The sequence below is a fragment of the Macrotis lagotis genome, chromosome 1 (genome assembly GCF_037893015.1).
Source record: "Macrotis lagotis isolate mMagLag1 chromosome 1, bilby.v1.9.chrom.fasta, whole genome shotgun sequence".
NCBI lineage: Eukaryota > Metazoa > Chordata > Mammalia > Peramelemorphia > Peramelidae > Macrotis > Macrotis lagotis.
In genome coordinates, this window is record NC_133658.1 from 681,627,276 (window position 1) to 681,648,856 (window position 21,581).

Consider the following 21,581-nt stretch of genomic DNA (forward strand, 5'->3'; position numbering starts at 1 on the left):
CTATCTAGAGACTATTCTTTCTTTAAAAAAAAAAAGCTGGAATATAGTGACATTTCTCAAATCCTTTTCTTGTTCCTAACAAGTAGACAAAAGATAATTTGTACTCCTTACAAAACTGGTGACTACCTAAGGCAGGAAGGCAACTGTAACACACTGGAGAGAACAGAATATGGAAACCATAAGATGAGTTTTATAAATATATATATATATATATATACATATACATATACATATACATATACATATACATATACATATACATATATTCCACTGAATTTATAGTTTTCAGTCTCATGGTGTCTCACAGTCCTTATGGAGTAATGCATATTAGGATGCCCAGATCTCCTGACAAACTGTTCCACTGAGGGTAATCTGGATTCTGTGCCCCTCTAGAATCTGTATCCCTTAGCTACCAATTTACCCAAGAATAATTATCAGTTCTTTACTGCCATTCTCTCCTCTGTTTCCCTGATTTTTTTCCTTGATGATTTGCCATCATTTATGAGTTCTTTCCATTCCTCCCTAGTTATGCCTACCCCCAAGGGAAGGATGGTATTGTTATTCACAGTTGTTTGTTATCAACACTAATGATTTATGCTAAATAAAAAAATTTCTTCCATACTTATCCACATCATATACTCACTAAGAAGGCTCTGGCTTCTTTTAGTGTAGCTTCTATCTAATTTATTTATAGTTTGTGTCTCTTCCTAATGGCCCTTTCCTAGTAAATAGTTACAATTAATTTGACTAGAACACAAGTGTTTCAATATTCATGATTTTGGCAGCTACTGAGTAGGTTTTATGAATGTTTACTCTAGTATTTTTCTTTTTTAGCTTACCAGACTCTATACTCAGTGCAAAAACAGATAAAAAGGGTGTCCAGAACTGAATAGAAATAGATTAGATTTTGTACCCACAAAGTTTGTTACATGACAGTTTGCTATAAGAATCTTTCCATAATGAAAGGAATAACCAGGAAAGTTTATTCTCTTGTTCAGGGTTCTAAGATAGGACAATGCTGTACATGTCTGATTGGTATCAGTTCTGGTGACTATTGGAGCCTCAAAAATGTTCAGAGATATTTCCTCCAGAATAGAATATGTATGGTTTAGCTCCATTTGCCTTCTGTAAAATAGCAATTTATTTTGTTTTATGTACTTCTTAAGGGCCCAAACCCCTTAATCCATGGACAATGCCGCCTTTAAATTTTGCTTAGCCTGGTACATTATTTTACAATTTCTAGTGAAAGAAATGGTCTTACGCGTTAGAAGACATTACAGGAGAAGGACCATTAAAAAGTGAATCAATTCATTGAATTCAAGGACAGATAGGCCTACATTACAAAAATTTGGATTGCTTGCTTCCAGTAATAGCAAGGCATTTCTTACTTAGTAAAACTCAAAGTTCATTACAAACATTATTTTCCCTGGCATTTCACTGCACTTGTTATGATTCTCTTTCTTTTATACATGAAGAAACTGAGAATAAAGAAATTGAGTGATTTGATACAAAGCCACAGAGCCATTCAGTCTTAAGTAGAACTTAGAATCCCTAACAAAATATGCTGCCTTTTTCTCCAAGCTTACTTAGAAATAAATCTTTCCTATTGAAGGAACCTTTTAAAGGCTTCTCACCTATTTTCTCTTCTCCTCCTTTTCCCATCTACAGTATTGATTTCCATGTTTTTGTTTTTACTTTTTAAAAAAATCTCATTTTATAATAGCTGGTAAGAAAAGAACAAAAAGTCAGTTTCTTATATTTATTAAAAGTCCTTGTTAGAGAAATTCTTACTTCTCTTTAACCATAAAACCAAAGCTTTGCCCAGTTTAAGCATACTCTATTTGTTATAGGTAATGGCCATTAAGAGCTGCTCTCCAGTAGCACTGACAACTCAATACTTTTGTTCTTCAAAACAAAACAAAACATTTATTAATTGAACAAACACGTATTTAAAAGTGACTGTGTTTTTAAAATGCACTTTGCTAGAGACTATAAATGTTGTGGAGATGAGAAGGTAAAGGATTTTACAATCTGGTTAGAGGAGATAAGATATATATATATTCCATGAGGTTTTTGACCTTTTGTTTCTCCAGATGCATTTTATCATTTTTATAGCTCTAAAAAATGAACCCTTTGCTAGCTTGATTGGTCTAAACCTGAATAAGAAAATCAACTGAAATATTTTTTAAAATATTGATATGGTCCAAGCATAAACAATGTCTCTGAAAAGTTGTCTGTCACTTTCTTTAAAGTGCATTTTGTAGTTTTGGTTATAAGGTTCTTGTGTGTGTATCATGTCTAGTGGATTCTCAAATATTTATATAAGCTGTTGCTATTTTGAATGGATTCATGAACTGATGTAGGAAGCATAGCCCTGAAGGACTATATGAAAACCTCATGAGTATTAGTAAGTCCTCTATGGACTGGACCTAAGAGTTACCCAGTAGTAGGAATTGAAACAGTAGCCCAGAGGAAGCATAATATCATGCATATATTCGAGGACATATACAGCTGTGTACACACACACACACACACACACACACACACACAGACACACACCCCTTTTATTTATTAATGCAAGTGGTTAAACTTGACCTTCAAAGTAGAAAATAACATTTATCAAATTTTAGTAGATTCTGAGGATTGCTACAATGCTGTTATAGGATATTGGAGCTAGAAGGAAACTTTTGAGACTACTGTAATCCAACTCCTTTGGTCAAAAGTAAGGAAACCCAGACCCAGACAGGGGAAGTGATTTGTTCAGAGTTGAAAACTAGTCAACTGAAAACATTCTACTATGGAAGAAAAATATTTATTAGGTTCATGAAGAACCAACCTTGATTACAGGTATATTAACTGCTCCCAAAATATGACCTGATTTTGATTCTTGCTATGTTATGGTTTCCTATATAATATGAAAATATAAATATAATATATATAATATATATAAATATAAAAAAGGTATGGAAATTCAGAAATTGTGTTCCTGATAAACAGTATTGAATTTACCCAGAAGAACTAATAAACAAATAAATAGTTCATTCATACCAACATATTTGTTAAAGCTGGTATGTTATATTTTGATCTTTAAAGTAAAACCAAACATTAATGGAAAAGAAATGACTGCCTCAACAAATTCAAACACATATTATTCATCTTATTACAAAATGTCTCTCACATCCTACCAATTATACCACATCACCCCATCCTATTCCTATTAGCCATAAGCATGTAAAATTCACATGACATTTGAGTTCAGTGATGTGGCAGTTTTTTTGTGCATTTTCCTTTTAAGGTTTAGTTTTGTCCTAAATTTTATCCTTTGTTGCTTAATTAACCATTATGAGTCATGAAATACCACATTTATATCACCTTTTTTGACCCCTAAGAAAATTTAAAATAAATTATTTAAAATTATTTTAACTTCCTGATTTTTTTCTTCTCTTTTTAAAAATTAGGATGCCAGTACTAATATTTTAAGAGTGTAAAAAATTGCCAAAACATATAATTATATAATTTTTTCTCCCTATATACATACAGGAGACCCTAATTAATTTTTTTTTTTTTAGTTTTTTGCAAGGCAATGGGGTTAAGTGGCTTGCCCAAGGTCACACAGCTAGGTAATTATTAAGTGTCTGAGGTCAGATTTGAACTCAGGTACTCCTGACTCCAAGGCTGGTGCTCTATCCACTGCCCTAGCCCACCCATCCGAATTAATTTTTCATTGTTCTTCTCTACTATATGCATTAGCTAATGCTAAATTTAGTACAAAATCTTTTGTATTCAAAAACAGACAAAATGAACAAAAAATAAAGCTAAAACATCTCCTTGAAATATAACTGTATCTTGAGTTTTCATTGTCAGCTTTCCTAATCTAGTTGTGGTTCTAACTTAAGGGGAGAATTTATAGTATGTTCCTATATTGGACAGATTTTATGTCAAGATGCCTATTGTTGAAAATTAGATGTGCTCTCTTGTGCAAAGCCCGGTATATGAAAACCTAAGTCTACTACAAAAAGAATAAATAATCTGGGAACATTGAGTCACTTTTTTGTCATTTTGTTGATCTGAACCTTCCTGCTTCTCTGTCCCCAACCTCCAATTGTGCATAGCTTTTAATCAAAATAAAAAGAACAATAATACAAACATCAAGATAGGTTTATAGATAATCAAAAGTGAGCATCCAAGAATTTGTCCAGCTGAGATTCAATGGTATATAAATTTAATGAGTTAGTCTTAAGCTATGTCTCTCCAGATACAGATATGATTCTCTTAGCTGGAACATTCTTGACTCCCAAAAGAGGATAGTGCCTACTTCTAACCCCAAATTCCTCTTCCCCATTGCTAGTTTGGGGATTGGTCCAGATTTAACTTTGAAAAACTTAACAAAATAATCCATCATAGGATTATTTAAATGATGCTACTTCTAGTATTTGATTTATGAAAATTCAATTGACAAATCTTGAGAAATCTTTTGACAGTTTAAAGCAATGTAGAGAGAAAAACAATTGACCTAAATAAAGCCTATATAATTTTAATACACATTTCTTCTTCTAGAAGCTCTTTATAGCTTTGTGTATTGAAAGATGGCCCTACATTTACTTAGCAACTGCCCTAGGTAACAAAAGAAAGATAACTTTCATTCTGAGGGCCAGTAATGCTTTCTTTATTCTATTACTTTCAGCCTCAGCCTGACTTGGACCCTCCTGGTAGTCAGACTCCTCCCATCTACCATATTTTCCCATGTATAAGATACAACCCTTTTTTGAAAAATTTGGGGTCTAAAAACTGGGAGCATCTTATCCAGAGGCTGTAGGTTTTTTTACTTGAATTTCCTGCTTTTTTGCATTTGTTGTCTTTACGATCCTGTTTCACATTTGTTAATGGTATATTATGTAGCGTTTTACCATGTTCTGCCCAGAAATGGCTCAGAAAAGATTTTGCCCAGTGCTCAATCAAGTTTAAACTGATCCAATTTGCAAAAGTGAATGAACATTGTGCTTCTGGACCTCAATTTGGTCCTCTTCCAACTGAGAAAGCCATCCGAGGACTGACTACAGGAAGAAGAAACCCTCCTGAAAAAGGCCCCAGCAGAAGACCATGAGAGGCAAGTAACAAAATGGCCTGAGTTAGAGATGGGGTTGAAAAGATGAATTGAAGAACAAAGGGCAAGTGGAATTCCTGTGCCTACAAAGATGGCTCATCAGAAGGCCAGCAGAATTGCTGATGAAGAAGAAGTGACACTGCTTTCAAAGGAGGACACAACTGGTGCTTCAGGTTCATGAAACAGAATGGATTAAGCATGTGTCCATGTACCAGACTTACCCAAAAGATGCCTGAAAGCTATGAGGAGAAGGTCCTTGAATTACATGATGAATAAAACTTGAGTTCAGTAACTTTATGAAATACAATTTTTTCAGATTTCAGGCCCCCAAATTAAGGTGATCTTATACATGGAGAAATGTGGTAACTGGAGCCTGGGTCACAAGTGACAAATGAGGGGGAGCGGGGTGCTGGCTGGACCCAATTCAAAAGCTCTGAGCTTCAGCAGCTGATATCTCTGCAACAGAGCTGTCAGTGGGAGAGCAGACCAGTGGCCTCTAGGTCAGCCCTCTGTCACCAGAAAAGTCAGGAGAGGTCCCATTTGAAAAAGGAAAAAAAAAAAAGATAAAAGCTAATATGTGGGGTTCATATTTGTCCTCTGTTCACTAGATTTTAACTCTGAGTAGTTACCAATCACCTCCCAGAAGGGGCGAAAAGGCAATTCTGGGAATTTGGAATTAGTTCTTCAGAACCAATTCTTCCAAATGCTTGAAGGTGGATTATTTTGAATTTTTATCTAACTCTCCATGACCCCTTTTGGAATTTTCTTGGCAAAGATACTGGTGTGCTTTGCTGTTTCCTTCTCTTCCCATCTTATAGATGAGGAAACTGAGAGAAATTGGAGTGTCTGGGGACAGATTTGAACTCGAGTCTTCCTGACTCCAGGCCTGGCATTCTATCCCTTGTACCACCTAGAGGGAGGTCTCTGTCCTCACATTTGATCCCATTAAATAGATGATTCTTTGGGGGATTTTTAAGAAGTACTCTTCAACTATGCATACTGTTTCAGCCATCAGAAAGTGACCTAGAGAATCCAACTAATTTCATACTGCTATTAAAGGTGGTGTGAAGTTGTATTTAGACATTCCTTCAGATTTTCCCACAACTATTTGGCTATTGGGTGCAAGGAAGCTTTTCTGATATCTTACATTGAACTTTTAAGTGTTTTCATTTGGAAGTTGCTATGCCATTCATATAAAAAAGATTGTATGCCATCTCTATATGAGAGAAAAGAGACCCTAGATAGAACATATTTCATGGTTGTTTGTTTTTGTCTTGTATTTTAAAGCAAGGCAGGCTTAGGCAACTAGTTTATAGGAGCAATTCAGTGTACAATATGAGCCGATGCGATTGGGAAAGGGCTTAAAAGAGATTGGATCCAGAAAGATTATTCAAGCTTAGAATATTTACAAGATAAGGCAAGAATCATTTCCTATTGTGTTCTTCACTCTTCTCTTTCACAGCAAATTCTAGTCCTTGACTGATTGATACCTGACTTCTCTATAACTGTAGCAATCATTTATGTAAATAGCTAATCTACTTAGGCAGAAAAGAAAAAAGTAGAAGCTCTAGTATGCCATTATTGACAGATTAATAGCCAAAAATTTTTTTAAAGAACCTTATGAGTCAGTCAGAACAATGACATTTATTAAGCCCCTACTTTGGTGTACTTTGTTTTTGTCTTTGACTGTTCCTAGCCAAGAGCTGGGAATACAAAGAAAGGCAGAAGACCTGGGAATACAAAGAAGGGCAGAAGACAGTTCCTTGCTCACAGTCTAATGGGGGAAGACAGTATGAATGAACATAAAGGTGTGTGTGTGTGTGTGTGTGTGTGTGTGTGTGTGTGTGTGTGTGTGTGAATATACTATCTAGGTTTAAAACTATCTGGTTTTATGTCTGTGGTTTCAGCCATGTAAGTATAAACAAAAAATGTGCATTTTTACATATATACACATTCAATAATTTAAAACAAATGTGACAATGACTGAGGTAAAAAGGACAGACTTCATTTTTATACTGGAAAATAATCATTAAAACTTTCAAGAAATTCTTGATCTGGAAAGGGTTGTGTCCTCCCTTCAAAGAAGGACTTTTCTAGACTTTTCTTAGAAGGTAGTAATAACTAGCAACCCTCTAAGCTACAACTGAGAAGAAAAGTTGTCTTAAAGAATCATTCTGATCCTTCCAAGACTTGTCAAACACGATGGCTACTACCTACTTCTGGGGATTCATATGAGTACAAATGAAAAATGTCTATCTATTGCCTTCATTTCTTCTTCTCTCACTCTCTTCTGAATCTTCTACATGAGATTTTCCCCTCACTCATCTCATGTCATACTCTCAAAAATCACCCAACATCTTTTTGTGCATAACACTATATCTACATATTGGTTCCCCCAGCTAGACTGTAAGTTTCTTGAAGATAGAGTTCATTTTCTCACCATTTTCTCACCAGGCAAAGAGCCTGGAATATTGTGGACATTTAATAAAAGCTATTTATTCACTTCTTGTTTGAGGGAGCTAGAAAACATTGCTAAGATTTCAAAAGCTTTGGGCAAGAAACTCTAGAACTAAGGAATACTCTTTTTTATCACTACTTCAAGTTGGAGACAAGTATTTCAGGTGAGAGAGAGGAAGATTTTCAAAATGAATAATTTAGAAGGTAGTGTCTGATAAGTGGATGTGTATCTGCATCTTTTTAATTTTATTTTTAATTTTCCAATTATATCTGACGATAGTTTTCAGTATTCATTTTTGTAAGATTTTTGAATTCCACATTTTTCCCTCTCCCTTCCCGTAAGAGAGAAGTATTCTGATATAGGTTAGACATGTAAAATCATGTTAAAAATATTTCTATATTAGCCATGTTGAGAAAGATGAATTAACAAAAAGGGAAAAATATAAGAAAAACATATAATAAATTTTAAAAAGTGAAAATAGTATGCCTTGGTCTGCATTCAGGCTCTGTAGTTCTTTCTATGAATGTGAATGGAATTTTCTATCACAAGTCTTTTAGAATTGTCTTTGATCACTGTTTTGCTGAGAAGAGCTAAATCTATCACAATTGATTACCATATAACGTTGTTAAGAGAGGTATACAATGATTAGGTTCTGCTGATTTCACTCAGCATCAATTCATCTAAGTCTTTCCAGGTTTTTCTCAAGTCCACCTGCTCATGATTTCTTACAGAATAATAATATTCTGTCACATTCATATGCTAAAATTTGTTTAGCTATTCCCCAACTGATGGTCTGCATCTTTTTTAAAGTTAATATTATGTATGTATATACATACATACTATTTTTACTATCCTTTCTTCAACAGAACAATAACAAAAAACTTATTCTGCATCATATCTTCTTTTATTTTTTGGCATGGCAATGGGGTTAAGTGACTTACCCAAGGTCACATAGCTAAGTAAGTATTAAGTGTCTAAGGCTGAATTTAAACTCAGGTCTTCCTGATTCCAGAGTCCATGCTCTATCCACTATACCACCTAGCTGCCCCCTGCATCTTATCCTAAAATAATAGACATTATAGACTCTACGAGAGTACTGAAGCTTACCTAACTAGAAATGGCAAAAATATATTTGCCTTATGCTGTATGAATATAAATTTTTAATTTTTCATATTATTTTATTCAGACCAACTTCCCTCCCCATGTGCTATTTTATTCTTCTCTGGATACCTATTGAATATGGAAGAGAAAAGAGGCCTAAAATAAGTATAGTGTTTTTGCTGTCACCATGGAAATGGATGTTAGTCAGTTTTCATGAGTAAAATCCCAGTACATCAACTTGTTTATGAACTTGAGAGCCTCTCTAGTCAACCTCTGAATGAGATTTTCATGAGATATTGGCTCTGGACAACCTCATGGCTCTTCATCCAGATGCAATTTAAAGGTTGGAAAAAATGAAGGAGGCAGGTTAAGAGTCCAATTATAGCGACTGCTATTAGAAGACAGGAAAAGAACCAAGGCAATTGAGAGCCTCCAGAGTGACGACTATGCCAGCAATTTGCAGGGGAATGAAAATGAACTTATGAATGGCTGTGGCAAACACCTTCCCTGATCCTGGCTTGTAATCTCTTCAGTTGGTCACTGGCCGTCCATACAAGTGGTCAAAACTGTGATTTAAAGGAAGGTAACAGAAGTCCTCCCTGCTGTTACAGTTTATCCCAAGGTGTGACTTTCCTATCAGAGTTGTCTTGTTTCTTCAAATACTTGACAAAAGTGATTGCATTTGTAGGCTTTCCACCTGAAGAAGCTGAAAATAGGAATGCTCCGACCTTCAAGTGTGAAGCCATCACTGATCAGACAGGGTAACAGCTGGTCAGGAAAGTTGTTCTTCTGTGCAATAGAGAAGCAAGTAAACACAGAGTGAATTTCACTTCCTCTTTGGCTATCCTGTTACTACTAAGAGTTCTTAGTGTTGTGTTTCTATAATATCCAGGATCTCCGCTTCTGTAAGGTTAGGTTTTGTGTCACTGTTGTTGATTTTGTTTTTGTCCTTTGTTCTCATAGACCATGGCATTGACATGCAAGTGGGGTGGCTTTAAGTAAGAGAGGGCTGTGCAAAGTCACCAGCCTCACTTTTTCCTCTGTATCCATCAGAGTCTAGTGGTCAGGTGTGGATCAAAACAACTGGAGATGGCCCTGGATGCTACAACATCAGAAGTAAAAGCATCTTCGCCTTCCTTCCTTTTTGTCCTGTCACTCTTCACTTTTTAAAGTCAAGCAATTGATTTCATAAGCCAAATCTCCATAACACCTAAAATTTCTCAAGTGACTCTTTACTGTGCACACAAGTTTTCTCTCTCCCATCCTCATGTAGGATCAGAAGATGAAGAGAATTTTTTTTTTCAAATACACTCATCTACCTGACGATTGCCTCCTAGTAAAAGGGAGAATCAGATTACAGCCAAAGTCCTAATAAAGAACTCTTCTTGTGGGTCCACTTGAGAGGAGCTTCTTGTTAGATTTTGTTTTCAAGGTAGTGGGTTTAAGTGGCTTGCCCAAGGCCACACGGCTAGGTAATTATTAAGTGTCTGAGGTCGGATTTGAACCTAGGTACTCCTGACTCCAGGGCCGGTGCTTTATCCACTATGCCACCTAGCTGCCCTGAGGAGCTGCTTGTTAAGAATATAGAGTAAAAGACTTGGATCTCTTCATATAACTTCATGTAACTTCTATAACTGTGGCATTTAAAAACGTTTGAGAGACACAGTTTCTGGATAATTTAATCATTTTATTAATTAGGGCTTATTAATAAGAATGTTCATTTGGACTTTCTTTTTGAGCAAAGAACTATGAACATAATTTAAAAGGTTGGAAACTGAAAAAGAAAGAGAAAAGCAAGCTACCAGCACAAATCCAAGAGACTAGGGTAGAGAGAAGTTTCCACATAGAAAGAAGAGAGATAGCAATACCAGAAATTCATAGGAGATAAAAATCCAAGAATGAAAGCAGCAATAAAAACTTATGACTTCAGATATTGCCTGTAGTTTACTCACACATCTACATCTTCACACACACATCCAATAGAGATTTCCCCAAAAAAGTATAGTGAATAGAGTCTTTATATGCTTGAGAATTGATTTTGATAGCTAGCAAGCACTCTAGAATATATGAATAAAGAGATGCTATTGGCCCATCTAGAAAAAACATGAAGAGATAGTGTCACTTCATCACAAATAGATCATCCCAGACTAATCACGTTTTTTAGCACTTAAATGTGAGTTCTCTTGTATTTTTCTCTTAATTATTTCATATGCAATGAAATCTTGCTACTTTAATATCCATCCAGTGGGTCCAATCTAATATAAGGACTTATCAACAGATTCGTCATAACAGGAGTCCTTAACTGTTTTGTGTTAAATCATTTAACCTTCTATCAGTCTAATGAAGCATCTGGATCCCTTTAAGAAGAATATATGTGTGTGTGTGTATATATATATATATATATATATATATATATTAAAAACCATGAGGAATTATTAAATTTTAGTGAAAGATTAATGAAAATAAAAATTAAAAATTATAACAAGAAAATGCCAAAATTCAGTGAGAGGTAATGATGAAGGTCTGAACAAGAACTTTGCTTTAGGGTTGGAAGGGAAGATACAGCACTTATTAGAGATTCATGATGGAAGACTGAAAGTTTTGTCAACCTCTTGTATGTGAGGAGACAATGGAGCTTAAAGAGTCCAATGTGATTATCCTGCTCAGATCACATCAGCAAAGCTTTTAAAATATATAAATAAAAAGGATTGAATTAAACAACATTTACCTTTTTCAATTTCATGTGGTTGCAAGATTATCAGGTCAGGATTCCAAAGGAATAAAAGGCTGGCTATGAAGACAATGAAGAGAGTAATGGTACAAAGATAGTTTTAGACATTGCGAATGTCATTTAATCATATAAAGAAACAGTATAGAGAAATGGCAAAAGTTGACATATCTGCCCATATCTGATAGTCTTTAGATACTATCAGATGGTTAGAACTTTTAACTAGGAAATACATATACATATATAACATATACATATGAATAGATAAGCATATAAATATTCAAAATACAAATTTATATTTATATTTATTTTATACAAATTTCATGACAACCCAGATCATCTCCTTAATTATATCTCATCAAAAGACAGAGACTTGGGGCAGCTAGGTGGCATAGTGGATAAAGCACCTGCCCTGAAGTCAGGAGTACCTGGGTTCAAATCCGGTCTCAGACACTTAATAATTACCTAGCTGTGTGGCCTTGGGTAAACCACTTAACCCCATTTTCCTTACAAAAAAACAAAAAACAAAAAAAAAAAGACAGAGACTTGGGAATAGCCATACCTAGAATGCAGATAAATGGAGTAAGATGTTCTTTCTATTATGAAAACATTGTTTATTTGGCAAAAAAGATTAACATAAAAACTTTGAGCAGTGAGTCCCCACTACTTCCCCTGAATGGTTGTTTAAAGATCACTGACAACAAAGATTGAAATGAGAAAAAAATCTAAACTGAAAATTCAAGGAACCATTATTAATTTAAAATTAGAAATAAATTGAAATATATTTGAAATTAAATATAAGTAGATTTGAAAATATTCTTTGATTTATGATGGTTATATTTATATCCGTACATCCATATAAGGAGTACAAAGAACCCTGGATTCAGGACCAAAAGAATTAAATTTGAAGCTTGGTTCTGCCCCTTACTATGTTTATCTTCAGCAAATCACTCAATCTTGATAAACCTGTTTCCTTAAACATAGAATAAGGATAATAAAGAAACAATCCAGGGGCAGCTAGGTGGCATAGTGGATAGAGCACTGGCCCTGGAGTCAGGAGTACCTGAGTTCAAATCCGACCTCAGACACTTAATAATTACCTAGCTGTGTAGCCTTGGGCAAGCCACTTAACCCCATTGCCTTGCAAAAAAAAAAAAAACTAAAAAAAATGTATATGGGGCAGCTAGGTGGCATAGTGGATAAAGCACCGGCCTTGGAGTCAGGAGTACCTGGGTTCAAATCCGGTCTCAGACACTTAATAATTACCTAGCTGTGTGGCCTTGGGCAAGCCACTTAACCCCATTTGCCTTGCAAAAACCTAAAAAACAACAACAACAAAAGAAACAATCCACATGGTTTTTATAAGAACAAGTAAGATGATGCATTTCTATCATTGAACAAAGTATTAGGAAGACATCTGCTGAAAATGCTAGAAGAAAAATATCCCCAAGTCACTATCTTCCCTTCTCACTGGGTACTAGGCAAAAATAGGGGAAAGAACTTCAACCTTCATTTTTTCACATGTTTATATTAATAAAACAATTAAAACTATTTTTAAAATATTTTAACTATAGCTATTAGTGTGGCACTAATTGCAATACAATTATTAATAGACTGTTGTTACTATGATATTATTGCTAGAATTGAAGGAATATAATACTTAATAATATAGTTCAGTTACACAATGTGGATAGCCTAGAAGTCTTATATTATTTCTTTGGGAAAATATATTGTGAGTTGCATTAGACTGAATATTATATTTTTATGTAAACAAGGCCAATATGTAGCCAGGGATAAGGGCTCTTCTTGACCTCCTCTCCCAGTCCTCCTCTGCCCCCACCCCCAGTTTGGAGTATCCACAGGAAGGCAGACCCTATTCTCTTCTTTCTAAAGAGAGATTTTAATGTCTGCCAGGAATGGAAGTAGGAGGTTAGGACTAGAGACCACTCTGCTATCTCAAATAGAGAGGTTATGGGGCTAGAATTATAACTATCTACTTCCTTAATTACTGTTTGTCTAGACTGTGAAGGATATGATAAAGTTCAATCTTACTTCTGATCACTTTGTTTCATTATTGGGGGGATAGAGAACCCCAATCTTGATTTCTTGGCTTTGACCTCTTTTAGACCTAACACCAGTTTTTCATTACATATAGCAAAGAAACCCATTTATTCATATCATAGCTAAACAGTAATCAGAAGATATACACAGGAAGATATATGCCAAAATTTCAGAGTGAAGTTCTCCCATCAACTCAAGCAAGAGAGAAAGTTCTGGATCTTACCTAAGGGGAACGTAATGTCTCTGGTGTTAACAAACTGGAGATAGGTACATGATGGAGACTACTGGTTTTTCTCATAGATTTTTTTTTTCCTTCAGCAACCTGAAGTGGAGAATGACTGCTTCCATCTTTCCTTTCAAAGCAGAAAACCAAAAGGACTTTCCCAAAGAAGATAGAACATGGGAGTTTTCCTCCTCTTGACAACTCTGCTCCAACTATCACACATCTCCATCAATAAAGAGAGAGAGAGAGAGAGAGAGAGAGAGAGAGAGAGAGAGAGAGAGAGAGAGAGAGTCACATACCCATGGACCTTGGGGCAAGGACTGAACTTAGTTTTCCTTTCTTTTAATATTTCCCTGTTAAGTAGTATCATAGTGAGAGAATCTTGCTTTTTGTACAACTTCTCTCTTTTTGCCCTAAAATGAGTAATTCTTAAGGACTCTTCAGAAATGATTTCCCTTGTGCAATGTGTTCCTATGAGAACATTTAAAGAGGTAGAGCATAGAAGCAAAGTAATGTTGTGAGAGAATGGAGACAACCTTCCCTTTCTCTACTATATCATATGTTGAATCTTTATCTTTTATTTTTTTCCTTCAACTGCTCTTCCTTCATTTGTGTTTTTAATAACAGTGCACCATGATAGCTTTCTACTGACCTTAAAGTTTTCATTCTTAAATGCATTTCTCAAATATCCTTTTTTTCCACATACAAATGGCAGATTGATTGCTTAGATGGTATATGATTGAATATGTGTGGCTTTAATTTTCTTGTACATTAAATGCTATGGTATATAGTATACAGAGTACTTTAAGTAAAATTCTTCAACTTGCCATGAACCTCTTTGACCTTAAGTTTCTTTCTTCTTAGTCTCATAAGCAGAGCAAGTAGATATGGGACAGGGAACAAAAGGAGGAATACACTAGAATAGAAGGATATGGAACTTGTTTTTTCTCTTCCTTGGGGTGCTTGAAAAGAAGACTAAAAAAATGAAGGAAAGGGTAGGGGGAATGGATAGCACATTTCCATTCTGAAATAGACAAAGAATAGTTGAACACACCAGCAGTTGAGTGTAGAAATTCAAATAGAAAATGAGCCGATGGAGGACGCAAACTTCCTAATCTTAAAGAGAGAATTAAAAGTGGAGATAATAGAACTAGAATCTAAGGGGATGTATTATATTGCCTAAGACATTTAGGGAATGTCTGAACAAATTATGACATATAAATGAAATTAAATACTACCACTGCATAAGAAATGAGTCAACTTTAGAAAATCATGAGTTAGTATGAGCCAAAGCAGTGAAGTGAGTAGAAACTGATCAAATCAATGGCCAATTATGTCTTCAGAGGACCTGTGATGAAACATATTACCCAGTTTCTGATGGAGTTAGTGGATATTTGGTTTTAAAAAAGATATATATTTTTTCAGTTAACTACTCTATGGGTACATTTTGTTTGATTTTACTTATTTGTTATGGGTTAGTTTTTGTTTGTTTTGGTGCTTCCTTCTCCCCCTTTTTTTCATTTTTAGCTAAGAAGGACATTTAGGGGTTTAGCAAGTGACATCGAAAGACCCCAGGATTATTGAAAACATTTTTGAAAATGTACAGAATAGAGCAGAAGAATATCTATAAGGAAGCATTGTTAATCAGGAATGTTTTGAAAGTAATGTGTAAAGTATATTATATATTTGTCTTATATCAGGAATTATAAAATTAAGATTCATGATTTCATAAAAAACTCTTATGGTCTGATGTTTGTAGAAATGCTCTTTTCATTGATGTTTAAATTCATTATACAATTTTTAAAACTTATAATGTTAATATAGAATGTCTCAATTTCCTTCAGATTCCTAAAATTATTCATAAATTAATCAAACTTATTTAGGCCAGACAGAGAAACCCTCATGCAAGAGCTACTTTATATAACAAGCATGTTGACTGCTCTATCTCATTAATCACTACAGGCTTACCTGTCCTTGAAAGTGACCCAGTGAAACCAGACAGAAACATACTGCCAGATCTCTGAATTTGTGTTGGTGGAATGAATTCTCTTTGGCATGCCAATGCCCTGGTAGTTCATTTGAGTTATTATTGGCCCTGACTGGCACACAAGCAAGAGGGCCATGCCAAAGGTACAAGATCCTTTCTGACATTTGGAAGCATTAGTCACTTCATGTCTTTTTCCTTCAATGAAATCTCCACTGAGCCAGCTCATCAGTATCAATGAAATACAGCTCCTACCATAAGTAAAGTGATAGTCTATTTATTAGTTCAGCTGACATTTGAGTGTGTAAATACAAAGATTGCACAGTATCCATGTTCTGATTATGTGGGCAGATGCCACTATGTAAGGAGTAAAATTGGTTATGAATTCATGAGTGTGAATAATTTATCATCATCCTTACTTACTGTTTTGAGAAGTAAAGAAAAATTCTTCAGTTAGCTTAATATGCCATAAAGATCACTGGACTTGCAATCAGAAGGTTTGAACTTGAACCATGATTCTATTACTTCCTAACCTATGTGACCTTGGCAAGTACTTGTTAAAAATAATTCTCGGGGGCAGCTAGGTGGCATAGTGGATAAAGCACAAGCCTTGGAGTCAGTAGTACCTGGGTTCAAATCCAGCCTCAGACACTTAATAATTACCTAGCTGTGTGGCCTTGGGCAAGCCACTTAACCCCTTTTGCCTTGCAAAAACCTTAAAAAAAAAATAAATAATTCTCATTGAAATGGCCTTTTTTTGTGGGGGTGGGAGTGGGTGGATCACTTGACCTGTGATTTCATTGGCATAGGGAACTTCCAGTAATTTGATTCATCAATAAAAATGGCAATCACTTTGCAACTTTTGGTCCTAGAGAACTACCTGTGGTGCCAAAAGGTTGAGTGATTTGACCCAGCTTGTCACATATTGGGTTTGTTTTAGAGATGGAACTTGAAACTAGGTCTCCCTTACTGAAATTTTCTCTCTACTATACCCCAATGCCTGTCTTTAGGAATAATAATACTTGTATTACCTGATTATGAAAGTCAAATGAGAAGAGTGATATACCAAGCATTTTTGTGAACCTAATTAAACATAATCTGCTAGTATACTTATTATTCATGAATATTGGTTTTCAATAAGAAATAATACCTGTGGGAGAGTGGATAAAAGAGGACATGCCTTGGAGTCCAGAAGGTTTACATTTATGTTCTTTCTTTTGACCCATTTTGGCTCTGTGACACCAAGGAAGTTCTTTGATCAAGGCAACTATTTAAGGATATAAGTTGCAAAGTTCCTGACCTTCATTTGAAGGGATCTTCAAAACCTTTTTTTTTCTTTCTGATCACATCAAGGCAGAGACCAAAACAAAAGCAAAGTATCCCTCAAAACAATTAATTTCAATCATTTTGAGTATAAAATTTATTTGAATAAATTATTTATTTAATAAACTATTTAGGTAAGTCAGCTGAAATTTTTTAAAGCTATTTATTTGCCTAACGACTGAGATAATATCTAACCCTCAAAATCTCAACTCTTAGAATTCTACCATGTTAAAACAGATTTAAGTTAAATTCATAAAAAGTGGATTGCTTTAAAATTAAAATCTCTCTCGTTTGCCTTTTTTGACAACAATAATACTATAGCAGAACCCTGAAAAATACTTAGAAAATGGCATGCAAAAAAACAAGTGTCAGTCTTTTATGTTCTATTTGGTTGGGTGTCGTCAGTAGGTAAGCTGCCCTCCCTCTGGAATCAAGTTGCAAACACAATCCTCCATAGTAATTAGAGCTAAGCACCAATTACAGTACGTCTGATTTGTTCAGACTTAGAGCCTGCCAGTCGGCTGTTTCCTAGCACCACATATCACAGGAGCACCAGGTTGAAATGATGGAATTATTTATCTCTAAATGCAATAATACCTCATAGCCTGTTGGAATACAGAAGTGACTGGGCTGTAAACTTTAAAACTAAGGTAAGCATTGCTGTTTGACCAGTATTTACACCTCAGGGATTTTTCTTTTCCATGAAGTAAGAAGGCATGGAGAGAGAAAACTGAAAATTAATTTATAGAGAAGTGAAAAGATTTAAAACTAAAATAAAAACTGGATTTGTTGATTTTCCCTCCCTCCCTCCCCCATCTAAAAATGTTTCCTATTCTTCCCCACCCCCAAGCTTTTATAAAACTGCAATGTAAATACTAAGTCAGGTTTTGCAGATTTTCTTTGTAAGCTGAAAGTGTCACCAATTTCTCAAATTTCTTTTGTTCTTTACATTATCATAGTTTGTTGTGTTTCTTTAAGTTTGTAGAATATTGAACTGCCACAAATTAGTCAGTGGGCTAAAATGGTATATTTGTACAGTGAAGACTCACTTGATGTAGTTCTTGCTTCCCTATCCCTTATAAAAAAAATGATTCAAGTCACAGATGTGTATATGCATATTGATCAGACTTAGAAAAATTCCAAGGTCAGATTGATAGACTGATTGTTATACTATGATATATGGACACTGAGCGGCATGAATGATTTATACTCTTGTCCTTTGATTGTGGTAATAGGCAGCATTCTTAAAAGCCAACCTTTCTTCTAGTTCAGGCAAGGACTTAGTGGTTTTTGTTGGGGGGTTTTTCATACTGCTTGGATAGAGAAATCTGTCTGGAAATCAGGTGAATTTGAATCTTCAAAAGAAAATATTTCCTAGGATGAAGTTGGTTTATGTTTACATTTTATACAAGGTGGAGCTTTAATATCCTGACTTTACCTCTAGCTCCCACCTAGGGACCCTTCTTTAGTTTTTGCCTTTTGTGAAGCATGAATAGGTGTTGTTTATTTGGAAAGGACTTGGAGACTCAAGGTGTGAAGGTGATGTTATTTTGAAAACTCTCTGGGGTGGTGGTGATGGTGGAGTTTCGGTGGAGTTTCTGATGACTTCAAAAATATTAAGAAATGGAATTTGTTTTCTTTCTTTATGAATCAGGGGTAAAAAACATTGCAATTTTCATGGACTGTTGCCAAAAGGCATAACTGAAACCAATATATGTTGAGCTTTACTTGTAAGAAATCAATTCCCAAATCTTTAGCTAATATGAATAACTTAATGAGTAGGACAATTGTGTGCTTACCAAAAGATGGGCGACTTCAAACAGGAAGGTTAATTTTCATGCTGGTTCCCCATTAGCTTGTGTATGTGTGTGATATTAAATAACTTTCTTTTTTCTGAATTTGTTTCATGGTTACTGGAATGAGGATAATACTGTCATATTTGACAGGTTTTTTTAGTAACAGCTAGCAAATGATGTAAAAACATATGAAAGAAAAGGATTCTATACTTTATAAATCCAAAGAATCATCACAGTTATAGTCTAAAAATGAGTTACTATAAAAATGTACTATTACCACTGTGTATTCAATTTAAGTGACCTGTCATTATATCACACAAAGTACAATACCCTCATGTTGCCCCATAGAAAAAGCAACCCTCAGGTGTTGCAGCTGGTCTAATTACACTAGATTTAGCTAGAGATATGTCCTAATTTAATTTTTGGATTTATTCAAAGGGCCAGTTCTAATAATAATATCCTGATAATAGTATATTTCTTGCTTTCACCTCTTGATTTCTGGATACAAATTTTGGGGGGAGAAATACAGTATAAGAGTAAAGTAAAGCCAACTCCCCTACCATACATTTGTGTGCATACACACATATACACACACTAACATATATACATACAAACATCCATTGAGTACTTTTTATTTCTTGCTTTTAATGACATGTTGCTCAGAGTTTAGAAAAGAATGAATCCTTGCAACTCCCAATATAAAGAGTGTACAATCTGGGAATTTTCGTTTCTATATTTTTAATTTAGAGTAAAACATCTTCTTCCCAAAGTGAATTTGCTGAGCACGTGGTATACTTTTATATAATATTTAGTCTTAATGTGTATATTATAAAGAAAAAGGAGTTTGAAAATGATGTTTGAGACAGAGGAAAGGAGAACAAAAAGAACTAAATACAAACTGACAGCAACAAATTCATTTTTGACACAGACTAAAGAAAATCAAAAACAATGAGTAAAATAAGGGTAATGTGTAGTTCTTTGTTAAAAAGCAATTTTTTTTTAGGAATAGATAAGCAACCAGTAAATATCAAGTTATAATTTCAAGTAAAATGGTATACAGAATATAGAGGAAAAACTTTTTTAAAAAAAAATTTCTTTTCCTTTATTTCATTTATTTCTGAAACAGGAACATGTAAACATGTAAACAGGAACATGTAAAATGCTTCTTTGGGAAATAGCTGCCACTTCCTCTAAAACAATTTACTGAAAAGACAAATGCTACTATCATATATTAGTATTCCATGATACATGCTAGGATGGACTATGTATTAGTCTGTCTATCAGGGTCCTTTGCTAGTCCTTAGTACAATTGGGGAATCTTTTTTCTGCCAAGGGTCATTTGTAGATTTATGACATCATTTGCCTGCTATATTTGAGCAAACATTTAATTAATTCACCCTTAAAATGCTCCTATATAATTGAATTTAGAGCCCCTCCTAAGGTTACCATGACAGCACTAGACCAAATAATTTTGAGTCCTAATATGACCTGCAGGTTGCACATTGTCTGCCCCCACCCTAAAAGATAGGGAAATTTTTTAAAATGGCAGTCATTATAGAAATATATAAATAAATATAATCCATAGGCTAAAGTTTTCACAGCATGATCTAATAGAAAGAGTGCTGGTTTGAGAGCACTCATAATTTTAATCTTATTTTTGTGCTGACCTTGGGAACCTCAAGGCCTCAGTTTCTTTCTATGCCAGATGAGGGCAATAGATTAAATGATGTCTAGCAGCCTGTCCAGGTTTAAATCTCTGTTCTATAATGAATCACATAAAAAGACATCTTTGTCTGAAATACCTGATGTTATTTTGAATATTACCAATCCCCTGAGGTTTGGTTAAAAAGAATAAGGTGTTCATTTTTACATTTTCAGGATCCTGGTCTGACTATGGAAGACTCAGCTTGCAGAGAGGGTCTATTTTGCCAAATAAAATTCAATTCCCTTTGGACCAATTGTCTACTCTCATAAAATGTACAAAGCTTTTTTTTTCCTTTATTGCTCTTAAAGACTGGTAGAAAAGTAGGTCAATAATCGATTACCAGTAATTCCTGTTTCCCTGCTTTGTCAAAGAGGGACCAGTTAACCTCATCTAACTTGTCTCCTAGTCCAGTAGAATTCATTACTAACCAGGTAAAGCTTTGCCTTTGTAGTCATTTATGATGTCTTCCTTATGCCATTTGAATCTGCTTTTGCTAGTTAATAAAGTTCTTTATAAGAACTTGACAGAGTTAATAGAAAAAGAATTTTTAAAAAAATTCTTTCTAATGTTGAAATCTTGGATAGTTCCTCTGTTATCAGTGACTCTTGGTCAACCTCTCCAGGTCACTCACTTCCCTCTCCACTATGAGCAGATGGTGCCCCACACCCCCACACATACCAGCTTTACCAGAGAATGAAAGGTGGAATCCGGGTGATGCACAGTTCCACAGTCACTGGAAGCTATTAAGCAGACAGTCACTGCTGTTTGATGACAAAGATGACTTCTCTCCATATGAAGTTTTTCACAGTGACTTTTTCTTCCTTTCTAGATTTCTCCAAATCTTCAAACTCTAGGCTACTCACTAACAACAGAAAAGGATTTTCAAAAGCACCAGGAACTAGCCTTGCTTAAAAAAAAAAAAAAAAAAAAAAAAAAAAGAGGATGCCCCACATGTCCTGCCACAAAAGTTTATACTGTTGTGTGCTTTCCTTTGGTATGAGCAGCCATTTGTTAATAGCTTAGAAAACTGGTTAATACTTAAATAGAGAAAGCTTCTCCCTTCCCCCCGTAGCAAGGATGGGATTAAAAAGTAATTAT

At 34.8% G+C, this 21,581-nt stretch overlaps 1 protein-coding gene and 1 long non-coding RNA gene across 7 annotated transcripts in view; one reads left to right on the forward strand and one right to left on the reverse strand.

Annotated features, from left to right (window-relative positions):
* The window catches only part of ZNF385B (zinc finger protein 385B), a 483,339-nt gene that overhangs the window by 342,082 nt on the left and 119,676 nt on the right, over positions 1-21,581 (forward strand). The gene's annotated exons all lie outside the window — the stretch shown is intronic.
* On the reverse strand, positions 3,579-21,490 carry LOC141507688 (uncharacterized). Of its 2 annotated transcripts, none has more exons than XR_012474240.1 (4): positions 21,162-21,490; positions 13,676-13,887; positions 11,392-11,454; positions 3,579-9,452 (listed from the first exon to the last, which is right to left on the reverse strand). It is a non-coding gene; the product is annotated as an uncharacterized LOC141507688 (long non-coding RNA). The 2 variants fall into 2 exon arrangements; XR_012474241.1 differs by having other exon boundaries at positions 13,676-13,898.